General features: G+C 33.7%; 2 protein-coding genes across 9 annotated transcripts in view; one reads left to right on the plus strand and one right to left on the minus strand.

The window, feature by feature from the left end:
• LOC128990672 (prohormone-2-like) overlaps window positions 1-25,495 on the minus strand; it is a 164,263-nt gene that overhangs the window by 13,184 nt on the left and 125,584 nt on the right. The window lies entirely within an intron of this gene.
• LOC128990669 (zinc finger protein 629-like) overlaps window positions 2,313-25,495 on the plus strand; it is a 94,414-nt gene continuing 71,231 nt past the window's right edge. For 6 of the 8 annotated variants that reach the window (XM_054413170.1, XM_054413174.1, XM_054413173.1 and 3 more), the window contains exons 1-2: window positions 2,313-2,534; window positions 5,774-6,514. The gene's annotated coding sequence lies outside the window, so the exon portion shown is untranslated. Of the gene's footprint in view, window positions 2,535-5,736; window positions 6,515-22,017; window positions 22,100-25,495 lie in introns of those variants that run through there. The other 2 variants (XM_054413171.1, XM_054413172.1) reach the window with 2 other exon arrangements.

Here is a 25,495-nt window from a genome sequence, read left to right on the forward strand (position 1 = left end):
TAAAACATACAGCTTCATTTACCATAAAAATTGTCTAATTAAACAAATAAAATATATAACAAAAGCATTTACACTTCTTAGTCTATTATAAAAACAAACACATATTTTTAAGCAGGGTAAGAAAGGCTATGGATTGGGGACTGTGGTGTTCAAATTCAGGTGGCATAACCGAAGAGTGAAGTGCATACTAAAACTCACCCTTGTGAAAACCATAAGGAAGGGATTTAGTTGATATCAAACAAACATTAAAACATGGCTTAGATTAATTTGAAAGACTGCGAAATCTCAAAAATGTAATCACGAGAAAAAGTATTCTTAATTACCATATTGTACTTTTTTGGAAAGCCTCTTTTATCTCTGTTTACCAACCTTATCAGTACTTGAATAGTGTTTTCCATTTTTTTTATCCATGCATTCTGGATTATTAGTTTATTTTCTCATTTTCTTCCACTGCAAGAACTGCAAGGATTTTATTATTGAATAAAAAATACACGTTTAGCTAACTGAAACAAAAGTTCCACTCATTGACGTCTAAGATACAATATCTAAACTATACACTCTTTCCCTTTTAAAGAATGTTGTTACAATAAATGAAAAGTAAGTTACACTAATTTTTGCAAAGAATATTTTTCATATGTTAACTATGACCTAAAATTTAAATCAATTATTCTAGAAATAAATGTTAATTGAATTTTTGTTTGCTTAGCTAGTCAAAATGTATCGCAACAATTATGGGTTTGCATAAAAAAAGGTTTTTGTTCAACCAAGTAACTTTAGGAACATATATTTTTGAGGCCAAAAACTCTACCTTAGTGCAAATACTTATATTTTCATTAAATATAGTTTATTTTCAGAGCTTCATTGTTCAATATTATTTACCAATTGCAATTTTTTTTGTTTTTAGAACCTCTTTCAATTTATTTCTACATTATATAATATTTGGAGCTAAATGGCATACACGTTACAAATACATCTCGGATTGATTTTCGATCTGATTTTAAATTTTGTGTCAAAAAAATACTGTATATCCAACCAGATTTTTTTATTTTTTATTTTTTTTTCATTTTTTTAATATACTTATTTTTACTAGTCAACGGGCATTTTTCCAAGTTAATTAATGTTTGCCTTTTAACTATGTCTAGTTTAGATTAACATTTGCAATATTGTAGAGAAGGGTGGACATTCGCTATTGCGCTGTGTTTAGTTACTGTAGCCCCACTCCCCGCCCTGTGCGTTTCTCCCTCCACTTTTCCGTTTCCCCCTATCCTACCTATTTAGTATTTACTATTTAACAACCCCTATTCCATTTATCTATTTATTTCTTCCATCTCCCACTACCCATAGTTCCGCGCTGCCAAACCCGTGCGATTGTGAGCAAATATGAAATCAATACCAAAATGTCACATTATTCAGTCGCCTTTCACACAGTTCTCCTTGGCAACAATAGAACAAATCTAAATATTTTTGTATTTATTATTATATAAATATAATTTTTTTTTATAATTGGCGGGAAATATCTCAGGTGTTTCAGACTTATTACAGCGTTGGATGAAGACTAACAGCAGTTTGTGTTTTGGGCTGCAGAGAGGTGCAGAAAAGTGAAATTACCTGCCGAACTCTCTTAGATCAGCCAGCTGTGTCTTTATTTCCTTTTGAACAATTAAAACGTCAACTTTCAAATATATATAATCCTGAAAATCTGAAGTCAAAAGAAAATTTAAACAAATGTTTTATTTAAGTCCATTTATGCTATACCTACTGTTTACTAATTTGTCTATTTTCAAAACTAATATCTTTTTACAAGTAAAAGTTAGTTGTGTCTAGTATCTGAGTAAAACATATATTTTTTGGGGTAAAGAAACTTGTATTGAGACAATTATGACATTTTTTATTCATACATTACTATATAAAAGGGTAACATTGTTTAAGGGTACTTCTACCATGGCTCCTGATTATCTGGGTTCACCGATTGCCAATGACTTAGCTATGTTATAACGCCGTAACACAATGGTTATTACTGCAAATTCACCTATGTAGAATGAAAGATAGTACTATCAGGTGTGGGTTTATAGTTACAGGGTTACAGGAGAACTCTCTTTACTAAAAGTCGTCACACAAAAGATAATAATCCCTAAAACCCTTCGACTCCAAGACATCTCCAAACACACCCAACGAGCATGCGTCAGCCTCCTTAAGCAACAAGTGTCTTGGTAAAAATCACTCTCGTTTTCGCGCCGTTTTCGCGATTCGTATTAACAGCGAAAATAGAGAGAATGTAGAACGTAGGGGTGGATGTGATGGATGATGTTTGTAGGGTGGGGACGGTTTGCATGGTTTTGCGGGGGGGAGACGCCATACCCGTCCATGCACCCACCATAGTGCAGCGAGCTGCATGGAACAAGTGCATCGCGTTCTCGTCCTGTAAATAGTCAACCGGTCTCGGTGGCGTCGCTTCTTCAAGTAATCTCTTTTTCCGTCACCTCTGGTCTTGAGTCGCGCCCCTGTGCAATATTGGATACTTACCTGGCTCATAAGTCTGTTTCACGTATTTGTGTTAGTTAGTAGTGAGCTTTTGGTGTTTTAGAGTGTTGTGTTAACTTTAAACTACTTATAAGGATTTTTGGGTTTTTTGGAATTTTTTCAGAAATTGTTGCATGTATCTACTTTCAAAAACTAATATTTAAAATATTAAAATTTAAAGTATTTTTGATGATGTAGCAAAAATTGTCCAGTGAATTATTAAAATAGCTTAGTAAATTGACTTTAAATACATGTTATCTACTAAAAAACACCAAAAGCTCTTTTCTTTAAGGTTAAGTGTACTAGAATGAAACAATTTAGTTAATACTATACAGTTTTATAGGTAACCAAGATTGTAATTAAAAAAATTGCTTGTTTGTACAGTTTATAATTAAATAATTTAATTTAAAGATAAATTGCCAATTTTTTTAGTAAGAAACAGTCCCAATATAGAGTTCAACAGTAATTTTAATATATTCACCTAAATCAGGAGTAATTAATCCTAGACAAAAAAAATTGAATGAGTAAAAGATTTCTTTTAAGGCTAATTCATTCTCAGTTTTATCTAGTAATATAATAATCTAAGTTAAAAGACAACTACTTATTACTTAGGGTATAGAAATAAAAGTTGGGTTTTAGAGAAGTCTAAAAACCATGAAATGGCTTTAAATTATATAGTTAATCAGTTTAAGCTGTATATTAACACTTTCCAATTAAAAATTTGATTTTTTCCCTCCTCTCCCTTAAAAAAAAATTAAAAATTGGATTTGTAAACTTTACAAGTGCAATAAAGTAAAAAATCTAGTGCAATACAGTTAAAGATTAAGATTAAAAAACATAAAAAATAGATTGGCTCCTAAAAAATATGTTATATTTCCAAAACAATTAAATTTGTTTTTCATTAGTGTTTGTTAGATAATTATCTTCTAAAGTTAGCCATAAAAACTCTGGAAATAACAAATAGACTCTAGGTAAAGACTTGTGATTTTTTCAAACTAGTTTTATGTATGTTACATTATAAGTTCTTAATTTGTGTAGTTATAATATTACTGGCGTACATTGTGGCTAAAACTAATCAACTTTATTTGTTTTCTGATTGAAAACTGAAAATATTTCCCCGTATTATATTTTTCTAAATTTTTTTTTCTTTTTAAAAATGTATTTTTTATTTATAAAAATATTTTTTTATTAAAAAATAATTATATGTATTATTAATAACCTTAAGAAACCATCCATAAGAAGCTTAAAATAATGAATTATTTTTGTTATATTTTTTTACTTCCGTGGCAATAATTGTTGGACTAATCTCATTCTGTTATACTTTTTGTTATTAGTTTTATTTAGTATTAGTAATTAAATTGACAAGAGATATCCTGTAAAGCAGTATGTACTGAGGAACGCTTGCTAAATAAAGGCATTTTTATTTATTTATTATTTATTTATTAAATTTGCACTATAACTAATTAAATGGCTAGTAACTAACTTAAAATATAAGATAAAACAAATTAATTAATTTTGAAACAACACAACACTGGTTTTAATTCATAATCAATTGTGATGTCAATTTGCATAAAACAAGTGTAATGACAATTTGGCCGGAAGAAATAATAATTCAAACGAAACATTAATTCATTGTGGAATTCGTGATCGTGTCAATCAAACAAATCTGCAATACAAATATGAATGCGTTAGGGTCGTTATTTTTTTCCGGTCATCAATGCAAAAAATGCAAGTGTAAAATGAACAAGGGGTGGACCCTCCTGTCCTAGGGTAGGGGATGACTCTGAAATGTGATGCACTTGTTTAACAGTTCATTAAACCGGTGATGCAATTTAATTAACTTCTTATTTTTAATACTAAACCACAATCTTTTATTCGATCTTTTATTAAGTAAAAAGAACTCCTTCAACAAAACTACACATCCCAAAGTAACAAAACATAAAAATTAAAATGTACTTGTTCAAATTAAATATTAGAAAATAATTGTAATTTTATCCAAAATAATTTAAAGTAGATGGTTTTTATCTTTGGGTAAAAAATACAAAAAAGTTAATAGGCTCTGTTTGTGTAGCCCAAATTTGATAATTAAGACTGGTGGTTTTTGAGAGGTTGACTATAAAAAATCACATTAAAGTCATAAATATTGAAAAAAATTAAAAAAAATATAATTTAACAAAGTTAAATACCCCGAAGCAACAAAAAAATTCATATGGTGCAAAGTCAATATTGTTTTAATTTTTTAATGCATATTATTTTTTCCAACAAATTTTTGAGTAGATGGTTGTTATCTATCGGTAAAAAGCCTCTTTTTATATATCCTAAATTTATTAATCGAATTTAGAGTTCAGGTGAATTTTTAAAATTAAATTAGAGTCATAATTCAATAATAAAAATAATAACTAAATTTTTTTTAAATATACATCCATAACAGTTAACTAGCCATTTTTCAGAGTTAAGTTATTTACGTGTGGAAAAAATATACGTTAGATTAACTAACAAAATAAGTCTGATTTTATTATTTAAAAATACACAATTTTGGAGTAATTTATTCGGAAAAGGTTTCGAAAGCTAAACTTAAATCCTCTCTCTGCCAATATTTACTGAACCGATAAAGAGGGGTTTAGCGATGTCCACTCACTTTTACTTTCACCCTTTTTTAATTAGCCGGATAATTGGGCTAATTATCGCCCAGTCGAGTGAAATAAAAGCTGCAAAGCTGTGGCGAGGGACAGATTTTGTTACTGTGACTGTTATCTGTGCTAACACCACTTAGCATTGATAGATTTTTTATTGATAGGTTTTGGCCAATGAGAATTTATTAACTATCCATCGTGTATACACCTAAATATCCCTCATCTCTCAGTATGATTTTTTTCTTAGTTTCTGTTATTTTGAGTTTTATGTAATTGCAACTAGTTTTAGGTTAGTTTTAAACAGATATTCTGAGGGAAACGTTTGATACAGTATTTAAAAAACAAATTTAGTTTATTGAAAAATTTAAATTTGATTTTTTATTTGTTGCTGATTATTACAACAATTTTATTTCTGTTAATTTTTATATCGAAACAAAGTTGACACGAACTAGTGTAATTTTTCATTACACAAAGTTTCCCTCAGAAGTGGTGATGCTGGTATAAGTAGCAATATTGCAAGAGGGGGTGACTAGGGTCCAGGGGATGGGTGGGGTGGGCTGGTCCAGAGGGTGGGAGTTACTACCCTCTACCACCAGAGCACTCTATCGTCATGTCCACAGGTGCGATGGTGCGGACGGTGCGCCGGACAGCGGATCATCAGTGAATTATGAAAGAGAAACATCGTGGCAGATTGTCACGGACCTAAGTGGCGTGTTGTGTGGCGAGTGGGACAGAGTGGGACAGAGTGTCGAGGTCTCAGTATGACCGGCCCGGGACAGCATATGTAACCTAGTGACAGTTCGCGACAGTACGGGGTAGCGTTTACCCCTAAAGACAAAAACGACCCAGATGCAGTAAACCACTAAGCAACCACCCTACAGGCTCCAAACCCTTCCCTTTACATACCATCCCTTCCTACAAATATATCGGGCCCTTAATCCAACTGTTCAGTAAGCACTCCACACGGCATCCTTCCACAATCATCAACAACAAAAAGTTCCCCCTAAATTCAAAAACAAAACGGTTACTCGGTGTTCTAAAGTTGTCAAAAGTATATGTTTTATGAAAATACTCCATGTGCCTCGAATATTTAGAAAGAGTTTAAAATTTTAAAGTATTTTCCGAACGTCCGAAGTTTAGTGTTGTTAATTTTAAGGCCTACTTTACAAACAAAATCGTGTTATTGTGGAAACTGTATTTTGAACCGTACGTTTAAGATTAGTTATAGGCTACTTGTGATACAACGGTTGTGATATTTTTCTAAGTTACGTACTCGAACTATGAACATAGTATTGTTAAGTGTCTGCCACAAGTGTTTGCTGTTTCTTCACTCGCTGATCCAGCATTCTCTACCTCTGACGGTATGCACCAATATACATTACCTCTGTATGTGTGTGTGTCCTGTAGCTAGTGCCCTTTAAACGGTAGCTGTCTCATACAACTCTAAATTACTCCTAAAACCAACAAAACAACAATTACTTTAAATATTTCATTATAAGTAAATAAGCTCTAAGCAACCCTTTTGATTTTAAAACAAATCAGAGTGATAGGTTTTAAAACTTAAGTGTCAGACAGCCACTGTGGTTCCTTTAGAGTTAAGTCTTTGGAATAGCTTGTAGCCTAGTTCTAATAATAATGGCAGGTCCATTCACTTTCGTTCATTTACTTCAAGGTAAGCATATGGGAATACAGTCCATTTAATAATCTAAGGAACATTTTTGAGATTTTCGAGCTAAGAACATTCGCTTCAGCACGTGTTATTTTGGGCCGGCGCAGTCCGGGCAAGTTACAACCTGCGCAAAGGGGATCTCCCAAGAGTCAAAGGACTTTGAAACCTAAAACTAAATGAACTCGATTTTTACAAATTATTACAAGTTTGTCAAGCTACTTAATATAGCTATCAATGAAAACTTTTAACACAATTACGAATTCGCTTAACTCTTGACACTCCAAGATTCATTTCCAGTTTTCCTAGCACGCTTACTAAGAACAACTTGTGTTTTGAACACTTTGGATCTCTTTGATAAAGACTTAGAAACTTCGGTACAACACTTAAAACGCTGCGAAGATATCAAAAGTGCGACTTCCACACGCCAAGTGTGTCTGCGTGTTTGGACTTGCCATTTGAATTAAGTGTTACTCTAGTGCATTACAGTTTAAGGTTCATAAGTTCTCATACACGCAATGCATATGAAGATTTTAGATCGTTGTGTCATGCCGGGACGTTAGGTATTAGATACTGAATAGGTGTAAGGGTAGTTTGTCATTGTTTTATTGCATTCCACAAAATATACTATTTAAGAATAATCAAAATAATACGTTAAAATCTCCTACGACTTTAAATATCTGAAAAAATAAAATCTGCATTCTGATTTGCCTTCTTTTCTCTTCCAACTACATATTTTATGGGAGATAGCCAGACCTAAAAGTTAAAACGATTAAAAGAATGCATCGATTATAATAGCTAGATAGAGTTGAAACTTCAAAGTTTTGGAGACTCAATAGCAATGTGTTTTGATTATGGACTCAAAACATACTGGCGGACAACATCATATGGACTACTAATACAAAATGAATTTTAGTGCAGGGAGTTCCACATAACAGTAAAGATTCATCTCGCCTGACAAGTCTCTCCTTTTTAGTTCAGTAGATAGGCAAACACTTAAGATGAACTGAAAATCCAGCATTATAAAATTGCTAAAATTCTTTGGTGATCAGATGTATGAAACCCAACTGTGTCTAGAACATATCTTGTATCCCGCTCTCTAGCTCGCGCTCACTACAGGACTATGCATTTCTAAAATAAACCGAGGTTTCTTGTTTTTTTTTCGCACAAGACCTATTGACGAATCTAATGGTGAACTACTAGTGTCTGATTCACCTAGAACCACCAACCATTGATTTGACGAATCCATTTGAACCATCTAAGGGAATTTAAAATCCCATTTTAACATGAACGCTTGCATAGATTTTTCACACGATCATTCTTCATTCCTTTAGTACAACATCTTACGTTATTAGGAATCCAATCCATCGTACAACTATAAGGTCAGATTTCATCTGCATGGTTTTGCTTTTCTTAAACTATTTATTTCAGTGGCCATTGGGATTTGAACTTGACGATTGCAGTCTCAACCTTTTACCCAAAGACAATTACATAGGTTTCAAGCATTGAAACATGGATACAAATACATGGATACATGGATGGGGAACATGGATAAATTATTGATACTCTTCGAGATTAGTAAGCCGTTATTAAAACTGATGACTATACCTTCAAATAAATATGAAATACTATGCTTAATTACTTGCCGTTAAACGTTATTTACATTTTTAGAAATTAAATTGTTAAGTCGTAGGTGATTTTCTCGACCTAATTAAAATTTTTTTGTTTAACAAGAAATTATTTTTCACTATTGATCTCCACTTATAACTGCAAGATATAAATGCAAATATTTAATTATGAATTCCTCCTTGTACTCAGTTTGTTATTTGTTTTGTAAATATTTAAACTGCTACATTGTACGAACAAATTTGTAAGAAAGTACACAAGTATAGCCTTCAGAGGAGGAGCTACCATATCTGAGAAAGATTTTCATTTTGTAGGGACGGTTATATTTTGTTTTAAAAGCCACTAGCTCAAAGTTTGTTAAAATCTGGAATGTTAACCCGCACAATAACCCGAACAGATTTTAAGAGCTATTAATTGATTCATAAAAAATGCGAGTCTTCAAAAATGCATTGAAAAAATATTGGTTAAACCTAATTTAGTGCCAAAGCATGTATACGTCTGCAATACAAAGCACTTTAATTTCCTGAAACGTGACTTCAAAGGTCAATAAACATTCTGTTGGTTCTCTAAAAGTATCCATTATTAATTACTTATGTTTACACTTTTCTACATCGGTCAATCATTATATTTAAATACACATGGAAATATACCGTATTTTTCAGGTAGCTGACATCCACAGTTCTATTTAATATTTTAGTTACACTCCAACACAGTTCGAAGTAATCGTGGTATAGGGTTGGTACCAAACCCATAATGGCGTCGCAACCCGGTCTTTTTGCGCATGCGCCACCAAAACCTTGTGTGACGCTGTTCCCAGATGATTTCCAAAGTAGTTTTCACATAGTAAACGTTTTTCTAGTATCGATAAATATACTGAAAATGTTCTACGATGATGATTTCTTCCCTAAAGTACTTTATTGAATCAATCAAACCCTATCCATAGATTATTTAACTTGATGAAGCTGCAAACTCTATAATAAACTGTGACACTGCAAGACATGTTCAATCTTCTAAACGCGTAAAACTGTTTCTTCATTTACTTTGAAGAAGTATTCATCCGTTCCGAGGTTAGGATTCGCTGTGGACACTAAACTGACCTCTTGAAGTTGTAAACAGAATAGAATGTTTTCTGGTTTCTTTTACAATTCGTTGCAGAAAATAGCCTTTTACATGCCATAGCAACACTCTATAAGCTATCAACTATTCTTTTAGGTCTACAGGATTTGTCTTGAAAAGTATTTCGTGTTTTTATGATTTAAAATTCTAAATCCGCATATTGAGGTACTTACCTGGTTTTCGTATTTTTAAAAACGTACCATAGTGAGAAATATGACAACTTGGCATACATTTTGTTCTTAAACAGTGAGTATTAAACTTCAACTTAATTTAGAAAGACTAAATACATTAGGAATATAAAGAAACCCTAACTATATAAGGATTATGAAAGACACACTAAATATAATGAGAAAAATGTGAAAAAGTACTACAATCAAAAGGGCTGTTAGTTAAGTAGTATCATAGATGAACTGACAATTGTTTATGGTGTAGATACAAAAAGTACAAACTAAACATTTTAGGAACAAAAATAGAGTCGTGAAGTAAATTGAATCTTGTGTTAAAAACGTCAATCAAAAACAATCGTGATTACACACGATTAACTTTTGGAAACTTATTAATTACTATTGACATGCATCATGAAATACAAATATTTACTGAATAATGTGTCACAGGATTGTCTTTGTTAAATTAAATTAGGTACTAGAAAACTTTAACCCTAATGAACAGTTGTTTGTTCTTGTTTATAATTAAAACTAAATCAGTTCCAATATCAGTTAGTTGTGCAAGAAAACAGGTAACATAATGCTTTTGGACCGTCGGCTTAAAACAATAGAGGGCTACACACATTAAAATGTTTTAAAGAAACATGCCATTATGGTGGTTTACTGTTCTCCTTGGTCGTGAATTCCTAGAAAGGCAGAGAGAAGTGCTTTGTTACACTATAAACAATGCAAGCATTTATGATGAATATTAATTCTGAAATAGTTCAACCACATTTTAATCTTTGTTGGTTTTATATTACACTACGCAATGAATACGTGATCTACAACCGTATCTTACTACTTGATTTCCAAGTAGCAAAGGTTTAAGTCTCAAATGAGAACGTAGGGAAAAGACAAAAATGTAAAGAATGAAACAATCGATTTTTTGCGTCATGATCTGATATTATTTTCAGTTTCCAATTTTGGCAATCCTTATAGTCTTAAACAACTATTTTTTCATGTAATGTCAATTAAGAACAAGTAAATACCTCATTAATACTCCTCGTTGCTTAATTTTATTTGTAGTTTTGTTTGATTACTTTAATGAATCTTCAATCAGAATTAAGTTTCAGATTGTGTTGTTACCCAATTCGGATTCCACTATAAACTGTAGGTCCCTCAGTTGCCATTAGCTGTATGGGCTATTAATTAACAGCTGTGTCTAAGGAATGTCGGCCTTAGTCACTAACAAGACTACAAGATCGCGCCACTCATCCTACACTCATCTCCATTCATACTTGGCTTAAAATACCTACTATGGTCGCCATTTCATTGAACAGTATTAACAATCGAAAGTTTTGTTTACCCTATGTTGTAGGAAAATAAAACAACTCCTTTTGCCCTTCTTTAAGTTATTATAGATAACATCCTACTAAGTTATTATCGCACAAAGCTTTAAAATCCAACAGGTTAAAAATATCAAAATTCATGATTAAGGTATGATTAGCTTGTGGCAGTTGTAAATTGATTGCAAACTTAGATAGAATCGCACCAACATTAACACGTAGGCCTATAGGACAGAACTCCTGAAAACCTGAGGTTAATACCTGTCAACACCAATAACAGCTATGTTGTATTATAGTAGTTCTGAGTGAGCCGTGAACTGTAGGTACAGTAATTCAAAAATAAATCGCGTCTGTATCGAAAGCGCCAACAAAATTATGTAATTATTCCTCCCAAAAATTCATTTCACATAAATTTTGGTTGATGCAAAAGCTACGCGGTTATGACGTTTTGTGTGACAATCTAAACAAAGTGTCACTTATGATTACACAGCAATAGGCACAAAACACTGCCTTGAGGAACACCGTTATATAACAGCGCAGTATCAAAGCCTTGCAGATTATTATAACAGGAGCTGATAGGCTTGGAGCCTAGACTAGTCATAACATGGTGGTACCTGCACGCTGCTGTCAGCAACTGACTGAGTAATTTCCTGAGAAAACATCTGCTTGACACCACTACTTCCGGTCACCCACACACTCACTCATGTGAAGATTTTACTCCACTCAGATTTCCTCCAAAGCAGTTTGAAGAGAAATACGAGAAACATTGTGTAGTAGGCGAGAAGTCGTTTAGCATTCAAAAGGTTTCTTGTTCGTTCCAGAGAACTTTATGTGTTCGAGACGACCGATCTGTCATAGATTGTCTGGCTTATTATAGTAACCTTACGCTTACATTTAAAATAGGCCTACTCGTATCAATTCATTGATTAGACTATTTTGATAATGCTACTGGCTTAGATGGGCATACAAACAGCTGGCCTTAGTAGCAAAGCTGCACAAGGCATCTCACTCTTTTCTACACCTCTTATTTTACACATATTCTGGGTTAATACGTCCAGTTGCGTCCTCATCTCAATTGGTGAAGTATAACGAAGACGGTTTTATTTTTCAAACGATTTGCCCATGATGTCTCAGCTCCTTTAAGGATTCATAGGTGAAAAACTAAAAGAGTCGAATATTATGATTTGTAAGTCAGTTTCTTCCAACATAGTCCTGTATAGCTGTATAGTTACAACTGACCTTTTTTCTCAATGGTTTTTAATCTTTGACTAGTAGATTCGAAAAAGAGTTTTCCATTTTTTAAGCCTTACTTGTTTCCCTACTAAGTCTGCGTATTTTCAGGCAGTAAAACTTGTTTACCAGCCAATTATGTCAAGAAATTAGTGGCATTTCTAGTTTATACTCTGCAGCCAGATAGAGAGGTTCAACGATATTTTTATTGGACATAAATGCTCAATAACCGATAGTTTAGCGTGTGCCAGAGCCAGGTGACTAATTATTTCGCCGTTTATACACTTTTTTCCACCGTAATGTTTTATAGTCGCTACCAGTTCCATTCTTCCTATGCAGTAAAGTTGGACTTTATGGACTCCTTTGAAGTCCCGCATGGACTCCTTAAAACCTTTACTACTGTATTTATTGAACCACCCATGTTACAGTCGTTTTTCTTTGCTTCGTTTAAAACCGGGCTGTAAGGTATGTTGAATGTCAGGGCAGTAGCCTAGATAAAAGACAACCATATTTAGAGAGAAATAGGTAATGTAGAAATAGCTATATGCCACATAATGATCACCTCAGACAACCATGTTTATCAAATATCTTTCTTTTCTTGATGCCAACGCTGGTTGCATTTTTATAGGAGGTAATGTAAGATGCATTTTAAACCCACAATTGTTGTGGATGTGACAGGAATCGAACTCGTCGCTCCCGGATTGAAGCCCAAAACGCTATCACTAGGCTAGCAATTACTGTACTAAATATATATTTGGATTTTCTTGCTCACATAGGGATTGCAAGTTGAAAAATTCCGTGTCGTATTCTGAACTATTTCAGACATCCGGGTTAAACTATACTAAGATGCACTGATTCTTAATACTCTTATATGTCAAAGGTCATCATGTAATAAGTTTATCTTATAATCGTCTATAAGTTACAAATTGTATTTGTAAAAGTAGATTATATATAAACATCCACTTTAATTCACAAACTAAGCTATTTTCTGCTAAATGTTTCCGAAAAGATACTGAAACTTCTGAGTTAGAGGAGTAGAGCTAAAACACTTAAATTTGACCAATCTGTACAAACAAATGCTTACACCCCGACACATCAGCAACTCTACTTGAGAAGTAGTGCTAAAAAACTTAAATTTGGCCAATCTGTGCAAACAAATGCTTATACACCCCGACACATCAGCAACTCTACTTGGGGTCTATCATAGCTTGATGGTCAATGAAGGTTTGTGAAATGTGATTAGCCAATACTACTTATAATTACTATTGCTGGACTGGGAAAGGATTGCAAAGAAAGAACATACTTTAAAGAAAAATGTATTACTTTATGATCAACTGTCACTCAAAGTGTTTATCTTAGTATTTGAAAATTGTCTCTTTGCACCATCTTTATTTCTTAGATCCCGTCTGTACTTTTTTACAATAACGGCCTCAGTCAGTTAAAGTTGTTCATTACCAAAACAATCTGAATAGCAAAATGTACGATGCATAGAGAACTTCCAACTCAAATTCACGAGGCTCATTTCATCCAGCTCAAGAAGTCTTGGACCAAAGTCCAATAATCATTAAAAACTCCAATAGAGGTTCCCTTCTACCTTTTACTGGATAAATTCAACTGTTTCAGGAATTCACTTTTCGTATGACAAATAATTAATAATGCTTGAATTTAGTCGATGACTATCATATATTTTAGAAGCTCGCTCTCAAATTTGTCTTGTTTACACTTAAATTACAGAGAACCCGGTTATTTTAGTTTGAAAGGAACTTTGTAGGCAATTATTAGTTTTTACATGCAAATTCCATTTGTATGATATTGTATTCAAATCTCAATGTGGGATACTTAAAATTTTTCTGGGATCTTTGCTGATGTGCTTTCAGTCAATGGATATTCTTTAGAGCAATAGGAAGGATTGCAATAGATGATTATGCTCTTGACTATTGGAAAAATTTCAGTGTATGTGCTTAGGTAATTTTAAAGCGAATTTCAGGAGCCCACCAATAATAGAAATTATCTTAAAGCTAATAAATATTTGGGCATTTCAATTAGACTCCAAATAGAACCAGCTCTTAGTCAACCTATTATTCTGCAAAGAATAATAATTTTGTCTGTATTTTCCTAATTTTCTCTCAAATGGATGTCGGCTTTAGTTACTTCTAGTTCCATAACACTTCGTAGATTTAGTCTTTTCAAAGTGGTGATTTCAAGGTTGTAAGCCTTAGCACACGCCAAGATTTTAGAACTTTTTGGAATGTACCTAGCAATTTTCAATTTTTTTTGGTCAAATAAATAAAATTATTTTCAAAGAGTTGTTTAGCCTTTGGATTACTGTATTATACTTCAAATGGTTTACGATAACTGCATATGGTAATCCTTTGTTGCTGTTTTGGCAACTAGTTTCGGTTCTCGAGGCCGACTTATGATGGTTCTGATGGTTCAGCTTTCAGAAGAACCGAAACTTGTATTTGTCAAAACATCAACAAAGGATTACTATAAAGCAGGTATCGTAAACCGTTTTAAGTTATCAGATTAGTTTTTTTTTTTTTTTTATAACAAACACCCTATCTCAGTTTTTTTTTCTAGTTGATTCATGTCATGAGTTGTTTTGTGGACATAAACAGTCTTCCTATCTCTAGCTTCCACATAGAATAAATTAAAGGCCAGTCTACTAACTAATAAGTTATAATAAGTCTAACAATAGTTCAAGGAATAGGGGTAATCAATTGTTTGGTAAATTAATTTCTTAGAAACACTCTTTATTATTCACATTCTTATTGAGGTATTTGCCAAATCACCTAGATATCACAGAATCTCTCTTCATTTATCAGGACCAATCGCTAACTCGACATTTCACTTCGTAACGGATTATTTTATGTGCCTTGGACTCGTTAAAAGAGCGTCTATCTAGAGCGTATTGAATAATGTACAATAAAATACAACTCCGTTTCTAAACGTTTCTCCGTTTTCTGAATATAAAAAGCTTCCAAGGAAAGTTCCCTTTCAATGAAAGATTTCAAACAAGATCACTGGCTCGTTCCCTTGCAATCACTTCTTCCAAACCCACCTCTGCTCATCTGCCCGGTTCCAGCGCTGACAGTTTCAACCCCGTAAAACTCCATAGTCCAGGGGTTGCATATTTCGCCTAGCATAGTTTTAGCCTATCCAATAACGCAGCAGCCTAGCCCTATCAATCAATAGTGCAACTATTCACACCAGGGAGGGGAGCATTTTTCCCAAACGAAAACGAAATGATTAATCCTCGTTGCGTAGCCGTGCTGAGGGGAGGGTAGTATTTGTGTTCCCGCCCATGCTGTGTCGGGGGAGGGGGAGGGATGAAAACCATCCCTGATTGGCCGGTCGGCGTCCACTATGCGTCATTGGCAGCTACCCGATTTTTCCGATTTTTGATAGTTTCAACGGTAAATAATTACTAGGGACCCGTTATATTTAGTGATATATTAAATTGAGGATTTGCACTCGGCAGCCATTTTGGATGGCTTTATACCATGGGTTAATCAGGGGCATGCACCGGTCGTCTCTGAAATAGTTATTAGTATAAGTTCGATCGCGTAAAATGTTGATTTCGTGTTCACTATGTGATCCGTGGCTTTGGTGACAAATTAGCAGAAACTTCGTTACGACAACGATATTGAAACAATCGTTAATTGCATATTACAAATTGTAAAACAAAAGACTAAAACCCTAACAGTTTTACCATGTTTTACCAGCACTAAGACTTGCCTATGTCTGGGTACACCATGGTATAGCCTTGTATGCAAAGTGCAATACATCAAGTATTCCTACAGCGGTCGTCGCCCAGCAAGCGCATGCGTCAATCGTTCTCAGCCCAGGCTAACCTCTAGCATACTACCCAAACACGTAATGGAATTTAAATCTTAATGCAGGCTGTCTGAATTACATGTTCATAGATGTTTCAACTGGCGAAAACGTTATTGTGGGTTGATCTTGTAAACTTGGAGTACAACGTGTAAAAAAGTGGAAACGGAAACCATGCACATCGCATAACTGTTTTTCTGAACGTACATGATATATTTTGGTACACATATGATTTATATTAGGTTTATGTTACTCTCTTCACTCTGAAAAAACACCTAGAATAAACATTTTGGGCATAGACCTCTGTGGAGCTGAAAGTTTATTGGAGATTTTCCTGCGTCAAGTGAAAATGTGATAATATCCTTCGTTCAAACCGTTCAAAATATGTAAATACCACTAAAAATTTTCGCAAACAAGATATTAAAAGTATTTGGAAAAAGATTCGTCGGTGAAACATTTACCTGTAGTTAACAGTACTAAGCGCTGGTTCGATATCGATCTTATTACTTTGGTCACCATTGCTTGCCTATGCGTACCTTAACAGTACCTCATTGTATATAGACATACTTCATAACACAGACTGGTATGTTTATAAAATTTGTATAGATGAGCTAAAAATATTGTTTTTTATAGAAATACGTAGCATAAAACTAGAACAATTTGAACACACTTCGTGTTTTTCTAAGCAGTTTATTAACTTTTCAGTAGGGTTCCAAACTCAAGTATAAACCTTTTTCCCCGACAAAAGTAGCATAGTAGTCTATGGTGACAGGTGACAGGTAGTTGATGTTTTTGAACAATAAATGAAATTAACAACTAGATTTTTGCAACGGGATTTAAAAACTAATTATCTGCAGTCTGATTCCTGCCCCAAATATCCTATATATAAAATCTGATCACCATGATCAAAATAGAAAAATTAAATGGATCTGCGTTTCTTATTTTTATTTTCCAAACTACTCAAACCACTCCGAATCAATTCTACAACACATTGGATGGTTTTAACTAGGAATACAAATTCGCAGGGATGAAATGCGGCCCACTATCAAACTATCTGGCGACCCTTCCCCTAGGGGAGAGACGGGATCGAAGCTGCAAGGGTGCGTTAAACAGTGTGTTGCACCCTGCATGCACCACTCTGCATAAATGCATTCAAACGACACCCATATTTCGTCGGGCCATTGGTTTTGATTTTTAAAGACTGAGATGACGTATGTTAAATTTCATTGATTTGTTTCAGTGACCATTTTAAAAGTTCGTAAAAAATGCAACGCTTTGGGACGTATTTTTCCCATTACAGTTTATACTTTAGAATAGTGGCAAAAATAACAAAACAGGGAAACTATTATTGAATAGTTTTTAGGTCATTATGTTAACGATTTAAGACAAAATGTGAAATTGAAAGTAAAAAACTCCGATTGTACTGTAGGATAACATGTGATAAGTGTTTTTAAAAGTGGTAATTTTCACGATAGACTACAACTATAATTTTAGTTAACATGGATGGAATATAATTAATTTCGTCTTGTTATTTGGACGCACTTTATTGAATGGATCTCGATGGCTTAATTAAATCCATGTTTTGGAGATGTTTAAAGATAATGTATACATTCTGTTTTCCTGTGGTTTTTACACTTCTTGACTTGTCTACTAAAAATGGTACTTTATTTTAGCGAAGTAATTACAGAACACAACTTTAAACAAACTTGTTTTCATTTTACTCTGACTCTTGCAATAAGGACGAAAAATACCTTGGTATTCTGATAAATGGAGTAAATTAACTTTACGTCGAGTTAAATACAACAAACACCCAATGTAGTAAATTAAAATTTACGTTGGGGATGTAAAAAAAGTATTTAAGTAAAACTAGGGAATAAGGAAGCCTTTAACAGAATTGTAGGCCTATTTCACTTTTAAACATTTTTTTAACTTGGTTAGTTATATATAGTTTATTTAATTTCAAAATAATATAGGGCTAAATAATTTATTACAAAGTTAACATAAACTTACTCCTACACCTATGTTGATTCTAAAAGTTATTCGTTAATTATCAGTTATTGTTTCGATTATAAACTTCAAAACCTACTCAACTATACACTTCGTCTTAAGTTTGTTGTTCCAATTATACACCTTAAAGTCGCCAAATCTACTAATTAAATCCGTCTATGTTATGTAGATATTTTCAACTATTCAAGTCTAGCATTCTGATTGTTTTAGTTGCAAATTTCATAACGTATCCAACGTGCAGTGTAGAATGTAGTACTGCAGTACTGGGCGACAGTGCATGTACCGTACCCTCAACAATGTATTGACCAAGGAAAACATGATCTTATTGACCGGCGAGTACAGTCTGGTCAGTCTGTGCTCTATAATACAAGGTATCCACAGATCACAACGAGCACTATGATACAATTTGAACATATCTCTTTATATAATTTATATAATTCTCAGTGGACTGTTGAAAAGTGCCGTTTTAAATTTTAATTTGATATGATGTATATTTTGTAAATAATTATCGGTACGTTACACAAATTTATATATATAACATAAATGTAACTTTTTTTGTGCAAATGGTATTATGAATGAGGTTTAAACAATGTTACTTCAGTAAAAATAATCTTGTGGATTAATGTGGTTCCCTAATTTATTTGAAGTTACTGAGAATATTTACTGTTATGTCGTAAGGAGCTATACATGTCAGAGTTACTATTAATAATACGTGAAAATAATGTTATCACACAGCTCACTTGAAAAAGTATTATCATTTAGGATAGTTGTATTTTTAAAAGAAGTTACGGGGTATACTTCTCGGTATGTTACATTATGATGAAATTACAAATTGATCAATTTCGTTGGTGATTTGGCGGGATTTGAACCCGGACCTCAGGCACCGAAGTGCAGTGGTTAGAGCGCGGGACTTCGGTGCCTGAGGTCCCGGGTTCAAATCCCGCCAAATCACCAATGAATTTTATCTAAGTGATAATGCCGCAACCCCTAGGTCTAGCCTGAAGTAATGTGAAAAACAATCCCGGGCTCGTGCCTAGCGTCCTACGACAAAAAAACCTATTCGAATCTTGTTGCAAAAAAATCGTTTTCATAACGAAGTACTAAATTATGAAATAAGGTCTAAAAAGTATTATTTTCAAGGGGTAATATAGTTGCCTGTGTATATTTAAGATTACCTGAAATTAGTATAGGTAACTTTACATCGTAACCAAATACACAAAGATGTTAGTTATAATGTATGTGAATTTACTGTAATTCATGATTTTTAGGGACTAAATAATATGTTTGGATTGGAGACGTATTATTTCTAGGTTAAGTACTATAGTTTAATAACCAACCAAATGTTACTGGACCTAATTATCGGAACGCTACAACAGGATTCAATGAACACGGTTTCTATTACAGTATTATTATTACATTTTACATATCATGAAGAACATATCTAAACATTTACATTTTACATATCTGAAAAAAACAAACGTAAACCGCTCGCAAGTTAATTGCAAACTACAAATGTTTCAACTTTTTATTAAAAGAAACCACAACATTTTATTACGATAGTGTGCGAGTTTAATTCAATTCATATCAAAACAACGTAACCATTTGCTGTGAAAATTATTGAGAATTTTGTAAACACGTCAATCTACCAATTTTGAAAACATTTAACATCCTCGAGTAAATATAGTTGGTATATTATGGTTTCGCATTTTCAATTTACGTTGGATTTTGTTCATTAATTGACTGGATTTGGAGTTTGGGTGTGGCTGGTATTTAGATAAAGCATAGGACTTCTGTCAACGTGGTCTGGTTTCGAATCTCATCGAATACCAATAGTTTTAGTGATGTGAACTGATGATTAGAAGATCACATTTTGCTGGAAGTCTAAAAGATCTAGATTTTAAACAATATGTCTCTCCGGGCAAGAGAAACTTCTCTAAATTGCAGAACTCTCCTCTTAAGCCATACGATAAACTCTCCAATCTTTCAGAAATTTGGAATGCCCTCATCACGCTCGTATCTGAAACAAAGGCAACTTGTGTTAGTCCATCACTAGATAGATATCTATCATAAACAATTATAAACATGCTAGCAACTATTAAAATAAATCTATCTATGTTTGAACAGAAGCTCGAAGCATTATTCATTAAATGGAAATAAGAAATTGACTGCTTATTAGTTATGGGCTATGGTTCTGTTAACTTAACTTTTAATATACAGTAATAAACATGAACATACCAATAACTGTCAACAATCAGAACTTGTTTTTAAAAAAGCAGCTGTTAAATTGTTAAGTTTTTCTTTGTGGAAGCTTAAACTAATTTGATTTCTCATTCTCAGAAAACAAGTGATGGAAGGAAGAAGTAAGACAACTAACCTAAGCTTAGCGGTTAGCCACACAACACTTGTTTATTATTTAATCATAAAATATTTACGTATTCAACAAATATATACAGCATTATAATATTTTTCACGTATCATACAAAATTAATTCTAGATGTCACAAAAAAGTTATAACTATTTAGAATGAGAAAAAATACAAGTTTTGTATAACGCCAACAAGTTATTTAGCTCATGTTTACTGACATATGTTTATTTTTACGCAACCAAATCATATGTTACTAAAACAGCTGATTCCATCACACACCGGTTGCACCGAGGGGGCGGGATTCAGAGAAAGTCTGCGATCGCATTACAATTTCACAAGAACTTATCACCCATCTGCAATTGTTGTCGGGTAAAAAATGTGCAGACGGACGAACCGTTTCGTTGCAGTGTCGAATGTATGCTATTTATTATTTCCGGCAATTGAACAATGCAATTTTTGCCGGCTCAGCACGTGATGCATGTAGCCTCGCCGTACCTTGCACATCGAGCACCTGTCCCTCGGACACCCTCCATGGGTGTCGGCCCCCCTGGGTACAGATGGCCCACGCGACGTGCAAACTGCATAAGTGGCTGCGTGCTGTGTGTCGGGAAACAGCAGTTTAGATTGGTTAATGAGAGGGATTCACGTGGTAAATACCGGGTGACTAAGTTTTGTATTGAGCACTTTTTGCTGGACATTGTAATATGGCTGTTTTGTGTGATGGTTCGAATTGGGTGACATGATAGTTTCTAAGTTGCAACAAAGATTGAGGGTTTTTAATTAACGTTATTCTGAGTGGGGTCAATCTTGACATCAAGTTTGTCTCCATTGTATGTAGTGTATTCTATGAAACCTAAAAAGTAAATCTTTGACAAGAGTACTGGCGTTTCAAATTCCCCCTAAAGAATTAAAACCTAGAAATAGCAAAATGCTGTGTCGTTGGTGTTTTAAAAATGCATTAGTTTTTATTTTTACAAACGCTTCAAAGTTCATTAGATACTATTTTTCTTATTTGTTACCATCTAATTAAATCTTTTAATGCAAATCTGGGTTGTTACGTTTAAAATATAAAGGCTTTAAAATGTTTACTCCCGGCCAATTGTACATTTTAAACAGTAACTTACATAAGATTTCCTTCGGAAAGGACAAGAGTAAAAATCAGCCTTTGTAATTTTTATACGATTGTTATACAGTAAATTAAATTTTTTCAAAACCTCACACAGATTTAGCCGTATATACTAGAATCTTAGCTTTATGTGGACAACCAGAACCTCCCTAGGACACATTGATACATTACGTCTGCGAAACAATAAGTTTCTATAAACATGAAACTCATAACTTACGTAACTACCTAGATAAACAGGAGGTAATGCATCTAACCAACGCATCGAACCTAGAGCCACTCCCCAGGTGTGGCAAACCGGGGACTGCACTCGGCGCTCCGCCCCGTCACAAACCCGGGAACGCTGGAATAGAAACATGTCCCGGAGGCTTCACTGTCCAGTCCACCGTCCCGGGTTCCAGGAACATGCATCTATCACACGTGATTAACTGTGACAGGGAATAAGAGTTGCCTCCAGCGATCCGATCGGTTTGAATCCTGCAAGTTGGAAGTGAGTTATAGGAAAGATCGTTACTCGTCGTGAATACATTTCTTTGTGGATATGGATGATAAGGATAGACAGTTAAAATTGTGACCAGCTGAAACTTGAATTATTTTATGCCTTCATTGGTTTTCAACTATACATCTAAGCGAAAAGTGTATTTTGAATTATCTCAGTAGCACACGAAGTTGCAGTTAATGCATCTGGTTTTCATTGGAGAAATTTGTGCCCCGTACAGTTGACTTAACCAATACGATGAAAAATGTTGTTCAAATAATTTGTAATCTAGTATTGTTTTTAAGACATGAGGTAAGCTTTCTCGTTCGAAGAACTAAGCCAAATGTTTTCGTCAACTTATTTAATTCGGCGAATTTGACGGAAAAAGATAAACGTAATTATTACGTTGATGTTGGTTTTACGTGATTGTTTTCGACGTACAGAAAAACTAAAGCAAAATCAACGACACACATAATCTCAAGTAAATACCAAAGAATATCTTGTAGTGCCATGGAGTTTTTAATTCACAAACCATATTATAATAATCCTATAGTTTCCCATACCACGAGTACAAGTTATTTGTTACGTTTTTAGCGTTACAGTAAGTATGTCAAAGTAGGTACCGGATACATATGTTACACTAACAGAAGTGTAAGAGCTTCAAAAAGAAGTATTCGCGTGATAAGGATTACTTTAAAATAATTTCTTTAGTGAAACAACATATCAAGTTCTCGATCACGAAAGCCCTTTCTCAAGTTGGCAGACATTCAATTTTACTTTATACTTTAATTTATTTCGTGTCAAGTACCTTATTCTCCTCGTGCAAATTTTATTTTACGAAACTTTTTGCAATATTTTAATGTTTAGATTTAAGTAACAAGAACAATCGAAGCTAGTAAGCTAAAATGTTTAATTGATTGTTTCGAAAATACAATACATACATTTCTGATGTTCCTCCCAAAAGGTCATTTTACCTAAATCTTTACTGAAATAGTCACATTTTCATAAACGAATCAACATATAAACTGCATTTAATTCAAAATGGTAAAGGCGCTTGTGAAGCTCACTAATATTACAGTGGATTTGAAATCGTAATTCTTCTTGATGAAGTTTAAAGATTATTCTGAAAAACAGTTGTGTACTAAGAGTCGCTCGACGAATAAAGACCTTTTTATTGATTTATTATTTAAGTTGTTACTGTCTAAAATTCAGGTCCTTGGTCATAACGCAATCTACTCTTGAAAGGTGGACATAACTCCATTGGACCATCGTATTGTAAACTCGATAAATAAAAGTAATTTAGAGATTTACATTTTGTCAATAACTTGAAGTCTATTTTAGACAATGAGTGACTTGCACTAATATATGACTATAATGAAATACGTTTGTCCGTTTTCCAATACGTGTTTAAGACTTCACTCTAAAGAGATGTTACAATGGTGACACACAGGGTTTTCATAAAATAATGGTTGGGTTTAACTCTCTGAACAACTATTACGAGGCAAATTAAATATTTCTTATTAATACCCCTGCTTCCAGTAGCTCAAACAGTTTTGTTTACATTGTTGTGCTAATCGACAGCCTACTTATTCTTTTAAATAAACATCAAGTTGTATTTTCTTATAAACATGATTTCCGTCAAGAAAAGGCTAAGTGTGTAACTAACTAACTAAGTGAACTAATGTTAGTGACTCTAATGTCAAAAGCATAGTTTATTCTTAAAAACTCGAAATGTTGTCCATCTAATAGAAAGAACTATAGATGCAGTCTCCATTGTAACAAAACAAATTTGCACAAATAGGCTGAAATAGATCATCGTCTGGCCGTCTGTAGAGCAAGAAATGGTTGTCATGTAAAGATTATTTAGCTATGTATAAAATCTTTTTGTTGTCAGGAACCCAACAAAATAAGCTAGTTTTTGTATCTTTTCTCGTTTCCTTTTTACTTCATAACTAAATCCCACCATTATTTTATGAAAACCATGTATTTCAACAAGGTAACACTGACCGAAGCCTTAATAGTTGTGGAATGGTCACTGAGATCGAAGCCTTATTTGCAACATTTTAGGATCATATACACGTTCACAACAAGTATAGAATTCTTTAATTCTCCATGATTATAGGCCAGAAATATGTCAACCTTAGTTATAATCTAACTCAATTTCAACACTTCTACTAGTTCCAAGGTCCTATTTACTTCACAGTCCCCTCACGCACTGACGCGACAGGTGTTGATGTAAGTCAAAATGCTACAAATAACACCTTAAGGACAATCAAATAATAGCATTGAGGGAGGCGAGGGTGGGTTTGTATTCAAGTTATTTTCACCCTAGATAATCATAGTTGTAGACTTACAAAGGGCGCCTGACCACGAGTCTAGGCAGGCACGTTCTCTGCAGGGGCACCTTTGACCTCCGACCCGGGGCCCTTCTTAGCCCTCCGGAACTGATGTTGAGGGCACTCAGCCTCGAGGGCTTCTGAAGGTGTTTTTGATTGAGTGTTAGGGTGAGATTGGACTAGCTAGTTTAAGATTTTGTTGCTTATGTTCAATCATTTTAGAACTTTTATTCGGTTGTGTGATTCCTTTTTTGTCCACAAATGTTTTATTGCCTTGTCTGTTTCTAACACAAGTTTCAATTCTGAACCAAAGATTTACATTGTTATACCGATTGTCACACAACCATAAGCCAAATATTAGTTTGTAGTTAATTGTTGGTGAGGGTATTAATGCGATTTTTCATGACGATTAGAAAGCACAAGTTTTCATGACGTTTCGGTATCTGAAATCCAACCCCGTCCTCAGGTGAAAATGTACCAACAACTAAAACAAGATTTGTAAAAAAATCGTGAAAATTCGTCTTTGGTGTCATTGGAAAGAGCGTAACGTGAAGTTGTGCAGGAAACTTTCTTTTAAGGGAAATAATCAGAGAGTGAGGCTCTGGGGCCCTTTAAAGTTTTGTATTTCTCCATAAGATTAACACAGGAAACAAAAATTGTTATGCAACTCCAGCTGTTGTCAGAAATTAAAAGTGAGAAGAAGAACATATGTTAATTTTTAAACAGTCAATAAGTTTGCTAATTTTACAGTTTGCTACAAACATTTTACTGACTTGGTTGAAATGAAATATTTACTATTTGAATTCGGGTTGGTGTAAATATTACAATGGAAAAAAGCGAGAGAGCCTGGATAAATTGATATTTTCTGTTATGGACATCTTTAATATTTCCATAATATTTGGGTCGAATCTTTTAAAAGTCATCAGAAATTATGAACGTTATTCCTTTTCAAATAACGCCTCTAATACTTAGAAATTGCTCGAATTCAAGCAACAGGGACACTAGTTTTAACTAAATCAGCAGGTGATTCAGTTTAATATTCATTTTCAACCTAGTAATAGCTCAAAAACTC

Source organism: Macrosteles quadrilineatus, unplaced genomic scaffold, assembly GCF_028750875.1.
Source record: "Macrosteles quadrilineatus isolate MER2022 unplaced genomic scaffold, UCM_ALF_1.0 Scaffold_3__2_contigs__length_128488019, whole genome shotgun sequence".
In the NCBI taxonomy this organism is placed as follows: Eukaryota; Metazoa; Arthropoda; class Insecta; order Hemiptera; family Cicadellidae; genus Macrosteles; species Macrosteles quadrilineatus.